The sequence below is a fragment of the Lutra lutra genome, chromosome 3, assembly GCF_902655055.1.
Source record: "Lutra lutra chromosome 3, mLutLut1.2, whole genome shotgun sequence".
NCBI classification, from domain to species: Eukaryota; Metazoa; Chordata; class Mammalia; order Carnivora; family Mustelidae; genus Lutra; species Lutra lutra.
This window is the reverse complement of record NC_062280.1, coordinates 96,823,596-96,839,035: the sequence shown is the minus strand read 5'-3', so window position 1 is coordinate 96,839,035 and position 15,440 is coordinate 96,823,596. Positions and strand designations below refer to the sequence as shown.

The 15,440-nt window shown below is 38.4% G+C and overlaps 1 protein-coding gene across 3 annotated transcripts in view; it reads right to left on the bottom strand.

Moving 5' to 3' along the window:
• Positions 1 to 15,440, bottom strand: part of ZRANB3 (zinc finger RANBP2-type containing 3) — a 329,435-nt gene that overhangs the window by 33,800 nt on the left and 280,195 nt on the right. The window lies entirely within an intron of this gene.

Here is a 15,440-nt window from a genome sequence, read left to right as displayed (position 1 = left end):
AGGAGAGATCACAAGTAACACCAAAGAAATACAGACAATTATAAGAACATACTATGAGCAACTCTATGCCAACAAATTTGACAATCTGGAAGAAATGGATGCATTCCTAGAGACATATAAACTACCACAACTGAACCAGGAAGAAATAGAAAGCCTGAACAGACTCATAACCAGTAAGGAGATTGAAATAGTCATCTAAAATCTCCAAACAAACAAAAGCCCAGGGCCAGACGGCTTCCCGGGGGAATTCTACCAAACATTTAAAGAAGAACTAATTCCTATTCTCCTGAAACTGTTCCAAAAAATAGAAATGGAAGGAAAACGTCCAAACTCATTTATGAGGCCAGCATCACCTTGATTCCAAAACAAGATAAGGATCCCATCAAAAAAGAGAACTACAGACCAATATCCTTGATGAACACAGAAGCAAAAATTCTCACCAAAATACTAGCCAATAGGATTCAACAGTACATTAAAAGGATTATTCACCACGACCAAGTGGGATTTATTCCAGGGCTGCAAGGTTGGTTCAACACCCGCAAATCAATCAATGTGATATAACACATTAATAAAAGAAAGAACAAGAACCATATGATACTCTCCATAGATGCTGAAAAAGCATTTGACAAAGTACAGCATCCCTTCTTGATCAAAACTCTTCAAAGTGTAGGGATAGAGGGCACATACCTCAATATTATCAAAGCCATCTATGAAAAACCCACCACAAATATCATTCTCAATGGAGAAAAAATGAAAGCTTTTCCGCTAAGGTCAGGAACACGGCAGGGATGTCCGTTATCACCACTGCTATTCAACATAGTACTCGAAGTCCTAGCCTCAGCAATCAGACAACAAAAGGAAATTAAAAGCATCCAAATCGGCAAAGAAGAAGTCAAACTATCACTCTTCGCAGATGATATGATACTATATGTGGAAAACCCAAAAGACTCCACTCCAAAACTGCTAGAACTTGTACAGGAATTCAGTCAAGTGTCAGGATATAAAATCAATGCGCAGAAATCAGTTGCATTTCTCTACACCAACAACAAGACAGAAAAAAGAGAAATTAAGGAGTCAATCCCATTTACAATTGCACCCAAAACTATAAGATACCTAGGAATAAACCTAACCAAAGAGGCTAAGAATCTATACTCAGAAAACTATAAAGTACTCATGAAAGAAATTGAGGAAGACACAAAGAAATGGAAAAATGTTCCATGCTCCTGGATTGGAAGAATAAATATTGTGAAAATGTCTATGCTACCTAAAGCAATCTACACATTTAATGCAATTCCTATCAAAATACCATCCATTTTTTTCAAAGAAATGGAATAAATAATCTTAAAATTTATATGGAACCAGAAAAGACCTCAAATAGCCAAAGGAATATTGAAAAAGAAAGCCAAAGTTGGTGGCATCACAATTCCGGACTTCAAGCTCTATTACAAAGCTGTCATCATCAAGACAGCATGGTACTGGCACAAAAACAGACACATAGATCAATGGAACAGAATAGAGAGCCCAGAAATAGACCCTCAACTCTATGGTCAACTCATCTTCGACAAAGCAGGAAAGAATGTCCAATGGAAAAAAGACAGCCTCTTCAATAAATGGTGTTGGGAAAATTGGACAGCCACATGCAGAAAAATGAAATTGGATCATTTCCTTATACCACACACGAAAATAGACTCAAAGTGGATGAAGGATCTCAATGTGAGAAAGGACTCCATCAAAATCCTTGAGGAGAACACAGGCAGCAACCTCTTCGACCTCAGCCGCAGCAACATCTTCCTAGGAACATCGCCAAAGGCAAGGGAAGCAAGGGCAAAAATGAACTATTGGGATTTTATCAAGATCAAAAGCTTTTGCACAGCAAAGGAAACAGTGAACAAAACCAAAAGACAACTGACAGAATGGGAGAAGATATTTGCAAATGACATATCAGATAAAGGGCTAGTGTCCAAAATCTATAAAGAACTTAGCAAACTCAACACCCAAAGAACAAATAATCCAATCAAGAAATGGGCAGAAGACATGAACAGACATTGCTGCAAAGAAGACATCCAGATGGCCAACAAACACATGAAAAAGTGCTCCATATCACTCGGCATCAGGGAAATACAAATCAAAACCACAATGAGATATCACCTCACACCAGTCAGAATGGCTAAAATTAACAAGTCAGGAAATGACAGATGCTGGCGAGGATGCGGAGAAAGGGGGACCCTCCGATACTGTTGGTGGGAATGCAAGCTGGTGCAACCACTCTGGAAAACAGCATGGAGGTTCTTCAAAATGTTGAAAATTGAGCTACCCTATGACCCAGCAATTGCACTGCTGGGTATTTACCCTAATGATACAAACGTAGTGATCCGAAGGGGCACGTGCACCCGAATGTTTATAGCAGCAATGTCTACAATAGCCAAACTATGGAAAGAACCTAGATGTCCATCAACAGACGAATGGATAAAGAAGATGTGGTATATATACACAATGGAATACTATGCAGCTATCAAAAGAAATGAAATCTTGCCATTTGTGACGACGTGGATGGAACTAGAGGGTGTCATGCTTAGCGAAATAAGTCAATCGGAGAAAGACAACTATCATATGATCTCCCTGATATGAGGGAGAGGAGATGCAACACGGGGGGTTAAGGGGGTAGGGGAAGAGTAAATGAAACAAGATGGGATTGGGAGGGAGACAAACCATAAGTGACTCTTAATCTCACAAAACAAACTGAGGGTTGATGGGGGGAGGGGGGTGGGGTTATGGACATTGGGGAGGGTATGTGCTATGGTGAGTGCTGTGAAGTGTGTAAACCTGGCGATTCACAGACCTGTACCCCTGGGGATAAAAATATATTATATGTTTATAAAAAATAAAATTTAAAAAAAAAATAAAAAAAATAAAAAGAGCAAATAAAACATTTAAATAAATACATAAAATATAAAAAATAGGAAACAGAAAACACAAAAAATAAAATGAATAAAATGTATAATAACAGGCCACTCTCACTTACATGAAGTAATGTTTAGATAGTATCAGACTCTTCTATCCCATTCAACTGGTAAGGAATTTATTTCTGTAAAAACATTTTAATCTCTCCATCTTCCCACCAAAAAAACAAAACAAAATACTTTAGATTTGTTTATAAAAAAGCAACCCTCCCAACACAAAACAAAAACCTAAGAAATCTTTCAAAAAAAACCCCAAAAAACTCAGGGCCTTAAAGTATCAGCTTTTACAGTTGATCTCTTTAATTAAGATATTTAATTAAGCTGTTTTTAAAAGAACATCTCTCACTATTTAAGTAATGACTAATTTTAGAAATTAACATGCGAGAAATTCTCCTTATGTGCCAGAGGCAAGTCACAGAAAGGTTAGCAATGATTGACAGTAATCAGAAACTGATGGCTACCTCTGCCGCTATGAGGGCTAACTTATACTCGGGAGTAAGCAGTATAGGTGTTATTTTGAAACCTCACCTTCTTGGGTTATAATAAATTGAGACTTGAGTGCGTAAAACCCAGAAACGGAGTGTGTGGGTGTAAAGGGAATCATTTTACATAATTTTGGGAACCAAAGGATCCACTTAGAGTATAATTTTAGAAAAATGAGAGGGCAAGATTAATTAGTAGCAATGACTTTGGTTAATGTTATGATGGCTACAATGGACAATGGTGAATGTGGCTATAGGTAGTGAACTTAGCACTGTGGCCATGAGGCTGCCAGAAGCGGTAAGGGGCAACAGAAATGAAGGCTTCCTCTGGGATAATCAGTTACAAGCCTTATCTGTTAACAGTTATGTTTTCTGAGTGTAGCCTCTGAGCAATCAGGCAGGAGAGTAGTTGATACGGTTTCTTTGCTACTTGGCAGCTAGGAGTGATAGACACAGGTGGGAAAATCTCTCTGACACAACCTCATGATAATCACACATGTTGGCTGGAACAGAGAAGGGCTGCAGGTTTACTGAAGTTCAGGTGTTCTTAACGTGGGAACTGTGGGCCTCTCACAAGACCTAGGATGGCCTGATTAACTGTGGGCCTGAGAAACCCCTGAAATGGTCTATAAAATGGTGTCTGTATCGTATGTATATTTTTGGAGAGCTTTACCCTCTCCATGGTCTCAGAGGGATTAAGGACCAACAAAGGTTAAGAGCCACTGGACTAAAATAAATTAGCTGAACGTGAGCCTGCGGTCTGAGGAGCTCCGTTTCTTTCCTTCACTGCCTGTAAGACAGATTGAAAGTTCCTATGTGAGTGTACATAGGGGGAGTGAACTAACTCTTTTTAAGGAGATAACAAAGAAAGAAATTCCCTAAACACTTAAGGAGAATCCCTCTAGCTGTTCTCAAATAGTAATTTTTCAAAAAATGGAGTAATACCAAAACAAAGTAACTTCTGTGCAGGCACAAAACAGGCTCACTCAGCTCCTCTGTCCGTCATGGTAACTGAAATGACATGGGAGTGCCCGGCTGGCTGGAGGGAAGAAAGCTACTGAGGAGGTGAGTGAGCAGAGGCGAGCGCAGGAGGCGTAAGCGGAGCAAGTTAGAGCAGAGAATGCTGTGCTGACAGGACTCACTGCTGTACCATCACGCCGGTCAGCTGGAAACAATACACACTATCCTTGATGTTTTGAGACAGGGACATATGACCATCAGCTCCTCATGGAGACCCCAGCAGGTTCCTGGGCTATGTCTGATTAATGAAAGAAGGAAGTGATCTTTAACAAGATCTGTAGACACAGACACTAAAAGTGAATGCAAAACTTCTATATCTGTAAGATATTTCTAATTACTTTTGTTTTATCCTTTTTAAATTAATCTTTTTTTTTTAAAGATTTTATTTATTTATTTGACAGAGAGAGATCACAAGTAGACGGAGAGGCAGGCAGAGAGAGAGAGAGAGAGGGAAGCAGGCTTCCTGCTGAGCAGAGAGCCCAATGCGGGACTCGATTCCAGGACCCTGAGATCATGACCTGAGCCGAAGGCAGCAGCTTAACCCACTGAGCCACCCAGGCGCCCCTAAATTAATCTTTTATAAAGTAAATGTGGGCCTACTGATTAAAGCACCCGAGAAAGGCAGTAAGAAATAAAATAACTAAACAAAATGCTTCTTAAAAAAACATATTTTCTAAAAATATTAGGTTTATTAATAACAAGACCCCCTATAGGAGCAAGCTTTATTGGTCTTACCAGAAGAGACCAGAATCCTCAGGTTACAATAGCCACACTGATAGTTAAATACTCAGTACCCATCCTGTTCTGGCAGGTCTATATTAGGAAAATTACCGACCTTATTAATGTTATCAGCATTTCTCAGAGGTAAAGATAAGCAGGAACACAGGAAGACAAAATATTTTTTATGGCCTAGGAAAGCTTTGTTCCTTAAATAGCACAATTAAGCTAAAAAGGTGTTTTTTTTTTATTCTTTCATGGCTACATTCTTGCATTTAGAAGAGATTTACTAGCAAATTATTGAAAAAGATCCTAACTCATCATGACTATCCTTGTAAAGAAAGAACTATATTAAGTGATCCCTTTAATATGTGATAAATAAAGAACTTAAATGTAGGTGTTTGTAAGTAGGAGGAATGGTCTAAGCTTATAGTAATTTTTATCACAAGGCTTTGGGAAAAATATAGTTAAGTCAACATGCCCATGTCGTAAGATGTGGAAAATAGAAGATACTCCTTTCTTCAGTTATTTAGCTGACACTCGGTTATTGTGTTCCTGACTTTTGTTCAATATTGCTTTTGCAAAACAAAAGAAAAAATACTGCTTTCAGTGAGAAGTGCAGGGAATAAAAACTACAAAATGCTTAAGGTGGCAAAACGTGTGTTTTTATCTGTAAGGTTCAGGGACCTAATATAGTTGCTCTGTTTTGTACCATGGTAAATTACTGTTCTTTAGAGACAAATTTCTTGGCCATGATGACAGGATTAAAAGTCAGTTATTAGAACTGAAGGAGAGGAAAAGGAAATCTCGTAAAACTCATGAAAAACAAGAAAGCACTTCAAAGCCTGGTGCTGTTCCTGTGCAGCACACACCACCACCAAAAGCACCGATGTCGGGTCTCATAGACTTTGATCAAAGGGCAGCTCTGGTAGGAATCATTACTGTCTCATGTCATCTGTCTCCAGTTCTTAGAAAAGTGAACAAAACCGCTGTGATACAAATGGGTGAACGGCAGATGAATGATGCTCGGAACTGGAACTAAAGAGCCTTCACTAACATTTGTAAACAAGCCAGAGGATAGAGAATGACAAAAGTACCATCTTAATCATCTAAGTAAAATGAATTTAAAAGTTATTATTTATTTTTAAAGATGACATCAGGGATGCCTGGGTGGCTCGGTCAGTTAGATGTCTGCCTTCAGCTCAGGTCATGATCCCAGGGTCCTGGGATCAAGCTCTGCATTGGGCTCCCTGCCCAGCAGGGAGCTCGCTTCTCCCTCTGCCTACCTCTCCTCCTGCCTGTGCTCGCTCGATCTTTCTGACAAATAAGTACAATCTTAAAAAAAAATAAAGATGACATCAAAAGTAGTGAAAGCAAATAAACGTCTTTGGGAAGAGCCATCTCTTCTAATAAGGTCAATAAGAATGTATAGGAAAGCTCTGCATAATACACAGGTGACTAGAATGTGACTCGGAAGAATGTGACTGGAATGTCACCTACTCACATGCCTCTGGTTATGGCATCTCCCCTCTCCTCCTCCTGCACAGGCCACTATTAGACAGAATTCCTCCCAGGCCCTACTATGTTGATACTACCTCCGCAATGTCTGGAATTTTTCTGTTCCTATTACCACTACCACGGTCAGGAGCTCAGGGTGGCGTTAAGTGCCCCAAATTCCATCTGGGAATCCCTTGACAAAGCAGCTTTCTATACAGTAATAGCCCTAAGAATAAAAACAAACTGACTTTACTAATAGACCTGTACATGTCAAATATTACAAGTAAAATTTTGGTAAAAGGTATATTACAAAAACCAGCTAAAACCCAAGGCCATAATAGGACTTCCTACTTCTCAGCCCAAATGCTGACTGTAGGGCCTGCCAGGGAGACACAAGTGCAGGACAGGTATGCCTCTGGGGAGCTCAGTAACACATTAGCCCTCAGCTGTGGCCCAGCCAAGTGCTCAGGCTCTGAAAAATCATATCCTCAGGGATAAGGGAAGAAAGCCCTGAGACAGAGTGGAGACAGAGTATCTCTTTACCATAGTTTAAAATGAGATGGGAGGGATGGCAGACATAATCCCTTCCCCAAATACCACTGCCTCCAAGGACCTCTGTCCCTTCTCCCTCCGATTCATTTCCCACACTGCTACTAGGATCATCTTTTGAAAACAGAAATCTGATCATGTCATTCATCTGCTTAAAAGCCTCTGATGATACTACATTATTTTCAGAATAAATCCAACTTCTTGGCATTACACGTGTGGCCTCCTCTCCATCTGATTGGGGCCAAAGTTTTGGGGTTCTTCCCGTTTGAACTGCGTCTTATGTGCCCTATGCTCATACATTCACGTGAAATTCCCATTTTCAGAACAAGTGATAACTGATCTTATCACTGTGCTTTGAGAAATGCTTTTAGTGTTCCTGAGGGCTGGCTGAACTAGGACCCACTCCTTCCGAACACATCCTTCATAATCCAGCTTGGGTGTTTCCAAAGGGAAACTTTCTCATAAGCCTATGTAGTTTATTTATTCTGTTCTGTGATCCCACAGCCTGGTTTACATATCTCTATTTTGACATGCATTATATCTCATTAAAATGATTTAATTATAGTCATCTCTCCCAATTAAAGAGTAAGTTCCAAAGGAATGTTAGCAGTTTTCTATATCTTTGCAACTAGCACATAGTCTTTTAAAATTAGTTGCTTTATTGAGATATAATCTGTTTATGTACCATAAAATTCACTCTTTTAAAGTATCTGATTCAGTGACTTCTAGTGTATTCAGAATTATGCAACCATCACCACTATTTAATTATAAAACATTTTCATCACCCTTGAAAAGAAATCCCATACCAATTAAGCAGTCACTCCCTATCTCTCCCTCCTCCCAGCCTCTTACAGCCACAATTGTACTTTATTTCTTTATGGATTTGCCCATTTTAGCTAATTCTTATAAATGGAATATGTGGCCTTTCGTGTCTGGCTTCTTTAACTTAGCATAAGGATTTCAGGATTCCTCTATATTGTAGCATGTATCAGAACTTCATTCCTTTTTATGGCTAGATAATATTTTGTCATGTGAATATACCACATCTGGTTTATCCATTCATCAACTGATGGATGTTTGGACTGTGACATTCATGCACAAGTTTTTATGTGGACATATATTTTGAATTCCCTTGAAATGAATCTGCAGGATCATATGGTAATTCTATGTTTAACATTGTAAGGAACCGCCAGACTGTTTTTCAAAATGGCTGTACCATTTTATATGCCTACCAGCAATGTATGAGTGTTTCAATTTTGCTGTATCTTTGCCAATACATGTTGTCCATCTTTTTACTTTTAGACATCCTAGTAGGTGTGAAGTGGAATCTAACTGTGGTTTTAATATAACCTTAATAAGTGTTTATATAATAAATAATCTTTATTTTTCTTTTTTAAGATTTTATTTATTTGACAAAAAGAGAGATCACAAGTAGGCAGAGCAGCAGGCGCGGGAAGGTGGGGGAAGCAGGCTCCCCGCTGAGCAGAGAGCCTGATGCGGGGATCGATCCCAGGACCCGGAGATCATGACCTGAGCCAAAGGCAGAGGCTTAACCCACTGAACCACCCAGGAACCCCAATGAATGATCTTTAAATGCCCTCTACATAATACACATCACATAAACACTAACTAAATCAAATTGAAGTGTTTCAATGTTCTATTCATTCCACAAATAACTAAGGTTCCTCATTGTGCTAACTCTCATGCATCTGGTTTAGTCTGGCAAGGTCATGAAGGCAGCCTGGGGGGGAAAAAAAGGCCTGAGTTTAACCTCAGCTCTGCCACTTATTGGCTGCATGAACTTGGGCAGATCATTTAACCCTTCTGAGTTTTAGGGGGGCATGGTTGTAGTATCTGCCTCTTGGTAGCTATGAAGGTTAAGTAAAATTATGTGTTTTAAGGGTTTAGCACAGTGGCTGCATGGAATAGCCACTCAATACATGTTAATTATTACTACGGAGGGAAATATTATTATTATTATTATTTTTTTAAAGATTTTATTTATTTATTTGACAGAGAGAGAGATCACAAGTAGACAGAGAGGCAGGCAGAGAGAGGGGAAGGGAAGCAGGCTCCCTGCTGAGCAGAGAGCCCGATGCGAGACTCGATCCCAGGACCCTGAGATCATGACCTGAGCCGAAGGCAGCGGCTTAACCCACTGAGCCATCCAGGCGCCCATGGAGGGAATTATTATTACCGAGTGAAGTGACGTGATGAAGACGAATAAAGACAAATGCCTAATAATAGCACTATGTGATATAAGCCATGACAGAGAAATTTATATGTCTCTGTCCATAACAATGAGGTTACCCTCTTATAATGTTTACAGAGTGGTTTGAATTCTAAAATATAGATATGTTAATATTCTAATTTGAGATGTGTTAGCGTCAGGAAAGCTGTATATTCACATATTCAAAAACAAAAGATTTTGGGTAGGAAAAATTTAGACTTTATGAATGCCATAGCTCCTATGGTCAACTTTGTTTTGTTATTACCATTTTTACCAACTAGACACAATGTGGAAAACAAGGTTATTTTTCATTTGCATGAGATAATTTCTTATTGCCCTCCTTAGCCCACAAGACAAACATTTCATACAATGTTGGTATTTAATAAAAAATGCAAGGTTTGTTTTTAAATTTTGAAGGCATATTTTTAAATTTCATAGTTGTACTAAAGAGCTTTCCTTCCCAACTATACACAATATTTTTTGCAGCAGACCAGCAACCATCCTACACATTTTTAATGCAAGTGTGAGTGTTTAAAATACAAATTTAAAAAAAAATACAAATCTGCTTTGGGTAAAGGATGTTTGAGGCTTTGAGGACAGCAGACCAGGAAACTTGAGGATGGGATGATTATGCTAGAGAAAAGCAGTGGTATGAGTCAGGTCAAAGATGCAAGTACTAAGGCAGGGTAAGAAAGGTAGGCAACCAGTTAGAGTCTAATGAGGAGAGTAAAATTGTGAGATATTGAACTATGAGCCCACAAAATGAAAACAACTGGTAAGGTAAAACACAGATCTCAAAATCAGAGACTGAATTGGGATCTGGAGATCTGTTCCAAAATGGAAAGAGAACTACTGTTTGAAGTAACAAAATGGAAGCAGCTCTGGCTTACTGAGACTTGAAGAAGAGAAACCAAGCAGAGAGACCCGCCCTAGGCAGGAGTTGGACTTGTTACCATACTAAATTAGAGTTCTTTCTTTTGCTCACTGATCATTATGAATCACTGATGCACTTATTTTCTCCTTAGATACTTTATAGTGTATATAAAGATGAATACAATAACTGAAAAAAAAAAAAAGAACTGAACTGAAAATGCATGAAAGGGGTTCAACAGCAGACTAGATGATGCAGAAGAACAGAAGAGCGACCTAAACCAGGGAAGTGGAGCTCACTCAAAGGAAGGAGCAATAATGAAAAAGAAATTTTAAAAAGTGAAGATAGCCTAAGGGACTCAAGGGGAATGTGTGCATTATAGGAGTCCCACAAAAAGAAGAGAGAAAGGGGCAGAAAACTTTTCTGAAGAAATTATAGCCAGAAACGTCCCTAACATGAGAGAGGAAATAGACATCCATTTCCAGGAGCACAGAGAATTCCAAGTAAGATGAATTCAAAGAAATACACACCAAGACACATTATAATTAAAATGTCAAAAGTCAATGATGAAGAGAAAATCTCAAAAAGCAGCATGAGGCCTGGGTGGCTCAGGTGGTTAAGTGTCTGACTATTGATTTCAGCTCAAGTCATGGTCTCAGGGTTATGAGATTGAGCCCCATGTGGAACCTGCTTTTCTTGCTCTCCCTCTCCATCTGTCCCTCCCCGTCTCTTACACAAAAAAACATCAAGAGAACACTTATTACATACAAGGGAACCCCCATCAGACTATCAGCTGATTTTTCAGGTGAAGATTTACAGGCCAGAAAGGAGTGGCACAATATATTCAAAGTCCAGAAAGGACAACACTTCCAACCAAGAATACTCTACCTAATAGGTTATTAGTCAGAACTGAAGGAGAAATAGTTTTTCAGAAAAGCAAAAGCTAAGGGCATTAAGTACCACTGAACGGGTTTACAAGAAATGTTAGAGGGACTTCCTTAAGCTGAAAAGGCATTAACTAGTAACAACAATAACAACAACAACAACAAAACATATGAAGTAAAAATATCACTGGAGAGGCAAATATATGTAATCCCTTATTAAATTAACCCCTTATAAAGCTAGTATGAAGGTTAAAAGACAAAAACAGTAAAGGAACTCTAACTATGACAATTAGTTATGGGATACACAACAAAGAAAGATATAAACATCATATAGGGGTGAGGGTGCATGAAAAATGTAGACTTTTTATTTTTTTAAACTTTTTTTTTTTAAGATTTTATTTATTTATTTGACAGACAGAGATCACAAGTAGGCCGAGAGGCAGGCAGAGAGAGAGAGAGAGGAAGGGAAGCAGGCTCCCTGCTGAGCAGAGAGCCTGATGCGGGGCTCGATCCCAGGACCCCGAGACCATGACCTGAGCCGAAGGCAGAGGCTTAACCCACTGAGCCACCCAGGCACCCCAAAATGTAGACTTTTTAGAATGCATTCAGACTTAAGCTGCTATCAACTTAAAACAGACTGCATATATATTGGCCATTATATGTAAACCCATGGTAGTAATAAAATGAAATCCTATAGTGGTACACAAAAGATAATAAGAAAGGAATCTAAACACAACATTAAACAAAGTCATCAAACTGCAAGAGAAGGGAGCAAAAGAAGAAAGGAAAAGAGAAGAACTTTGATAAAAGTCCGAAAAGAATTAGCAAAATGGCAATAAGTGCATACCTAACAATAATTACTATAAATAAGTGGACGATATCCTCCAGTCAAAAGACAGAATACCTGAATGGTTGAAAAAACAAGACCCATCTATATGTTGCCAATAAGAGATTCACTGCAGATCTAAGGACACAAATGACTGGAAGTGAAGGATTAGAAAAATATATTCCACAGATATGGAAACTAAAAGAATGCTGGTATAGCCACACTGATATCAGACAAAATAGACTTTAAAACAAAGACTGTTGGGGCGCCTGGGTGGCTCAGTGGGTTAAGCCGCTGCCTTCGGCTCAGGTCATGATCTCGGGATCCTGGGATCTAGTCCCGCATCGGGCTCTCTGCTCAGCGGGGAGCCTGCTTCCCTGTCTCTCTCTCTCTCTGCCTGCCTCTCCGTCTACTTGTGATCTCCCTCTGTCAAATAAATAAATAAAATCTTAAAAAAAAATTAAAACAAACAAACAAAAAAAACAAAGACTGTCATATAAGAAAAAGAAAGATACTACATAATAATAAAGAGGTCAATCCTATAAGATGATATAACATTTGTGAATATTTATGTACCCAACAAGGGAGGACCATAATATATAAAGCCAATATTCAAAACCTAAAGGAAGAAATTGACAGCAATACGATAATCGTAGGAAACTTTAATACCATACTTATACAACTGGATAGATTATCTGGACAGGAGAGCAATACGAGAACATTGGTCTTAAATGACACACTAGATCAAATGGTCCTTATTTTTTTATTTTTTTCTTGAGACACAGAGAGAATGGGAGAGAGCACAAGGAGGGCAGTGGGCAGAGGGAGAGGGAGAGAGAATCTCAAGCAGGCTCCAGCACAGAGCACCACGTGGCACTTGATCCTGCAACCATGAGATCATAACCTGTGCGGAAATCAAGAGTTGGATGCTTAACTGACTGAGCCACTCAGGCACCCAAGATCAAATGATCTTTAAAGATATAGACAGAACATTCCATCCAAAGGCAGTAGAATAAAATTCTTCTCAAGTACACATGAAGCATTTTCCGGGACAGATCACGTTAGGCTACAAAATAGATTTCAATGAATTTAAGAAGACTGAAATCATACCAAACATCTTTTCCAATCAGAATGGTATGAAACCAGAAATATAATACAAACAGGAAACTGGAAAAATCATAAATTGGTGGATATCAAACAACATGTTACTCAACAACCAAGGGCCAATGAAGAAATCAAAGAGGAAATAAAAATGTACCATGAGACAATGAAAAGAGAAATATGACACATCTTTATGTCAATATATCTATAAATACAACAAAATCTATAGAATGCAGGATAGGAGGTGCTAAGAGGAAAATTCAAGCAATACAGGACTACCAAAAGAAACAAGAAAAATCTCAGTCTAAAGGAACACCTAAGGGAACTAGAAAAAGAACAAACAAAGCCCAAAGGAAGGAAGGAAATAATATTAAAAGGAAGAAAATAATAAAGATCAGAGTGAAATAAATGAAATAGAGACTTAAAAAAAAAACACAACAGAAAAGATCAATGAAACCAAGAGTTGTTTTAGTGAAAAGGTATACAAAATTGATAAATCTTGGGGTGCCTGGGTGGCTCAGTTGGTGAAGCGTCTGCCTTCAGTTCAGGTCATGATCCCAGGGATTGAGTCTTGCATTGGACTCCTTGGTCATTGGGGAGCCTGCTTCTCCCTCTGCCCCTCATGCCACTTGCATGCTCTCTCTCTCTCTCTCTCTCTCTCTCTCTCTCTCAAATAAATAAATAAAATCTTTTTAAAAAAATGGACAAACCTTGGGGCGCCTGGGTGGCTCAGTGGGTTAAGCCGCTGCCTTCGGCTCAGGTCATGATCCCAGGTCCTGGGTTCGAGCCCCACATCGGGCTTTCTGCTCAGCAGGGAGCCTGCTTCCTCCTCTCTCTCTGCCTGCCTCTCTGCTTACTTGTGATTTCTCTCTGTCAAATAAATAAATAAAATCTTTAAAAAAAAAAAAAAAAATGGACAAACCTCTAGCTAGACTCAAGAAAAGAAGGGCTCAAATGAAATAAAATATGAAAGAGGAGGAGCCACAACTGTTACCAGAGAAATACAAATGATCATATGAAGCTATAACGAATAATTATAGGCCAACAATTTGTACAACCTGTAAGAAGTAGATAAATTCCTAGAAACATACAATCTTCTAAGAATGAGCCATGAAGAAATAGAAAATGTGAGTAGACAGATGACTAATAATGCAGTGACTGAATCAGAAATTACAAAATTCCCAACAAACAAAGTCTAGAAAGAGATGGCTTCACTGGTGAATTCTACCAAACACTCAAGAAGATTTTAAAAACATACTTGTCAAACTCTTCCAAAAACTAAAGAGAAGAAAATGCTCCTAAATTTATTTTAAGTGGCCAGCATTACCCTGATACTAAAACCAGACAAGTACACCACAGAAAAAGAAAACAACAGGCTAATATCCCCAAAGAACATAGATGCAAAAATCCTCATTAAGATATTAGCAAAAAGAATTCAATAATACATAAAAAGGAAGATACATGATAATCAAGTGGGAATTATTCTAGGGATGCGGGAATGGTTCAATATCCACAAATTAATAATAATACTACATTAACAAAATCTAATATTCATTTATGATAAAATCTCTCAACAAAGGGAAAATACCTCAATATAATAAAGGCCATATATGACAAACCCACAACCAGCATCATACTCAATGGGGAAAAGTTGAAAAAGTTCTTCCTCTTCAGAGTGGGGACAAGACAAGAATGCCCACTCTCACCGCTTTTAGTCAACATAGAATTATAATTCCCAGCTGCAGCCATCAGACAAAAAAAGGAAATAAGTCATTTAAGTCACAAAGGAAGAAGTAAAATTGTCACTATTTGTAGATTACATGATTTTACACATGTAAAACCCCTAGACTCTATCAAAAAATGGTTAGAACTAATAAGTGAATTCAGTGAAGTAGGAGAATATGAAATTAATATACATAAACACTGCATTTCTGTCCATTACTAATGAACTATCAGAAAGAGAAAATAAGAAAAGAAATCCCATTTACAATTGCATCAAAAGAATAAAATACCTATGAATTAATTTATCCATAGACAGGAAAAGGCCTGTACACTGAAAACTAATAAGATACCGATGAAAGAAACTGAAGACACAAATAAATTGGAATATATTCTGTGCTCATAAAAATACAGTCTAGATGTTTAACACATCCATATCAAATCCCACTGGCATTTTTCACGGAACCAGAACAAATAATCCTAAAATTTGTGTGGAACCACAAAAGACCTCAAATAACTAAAGCAATCTTGAGATAGAAGAACAAAGGTGGAGGTAATAGGGTGGAGGTAACAGGCACCCTAAT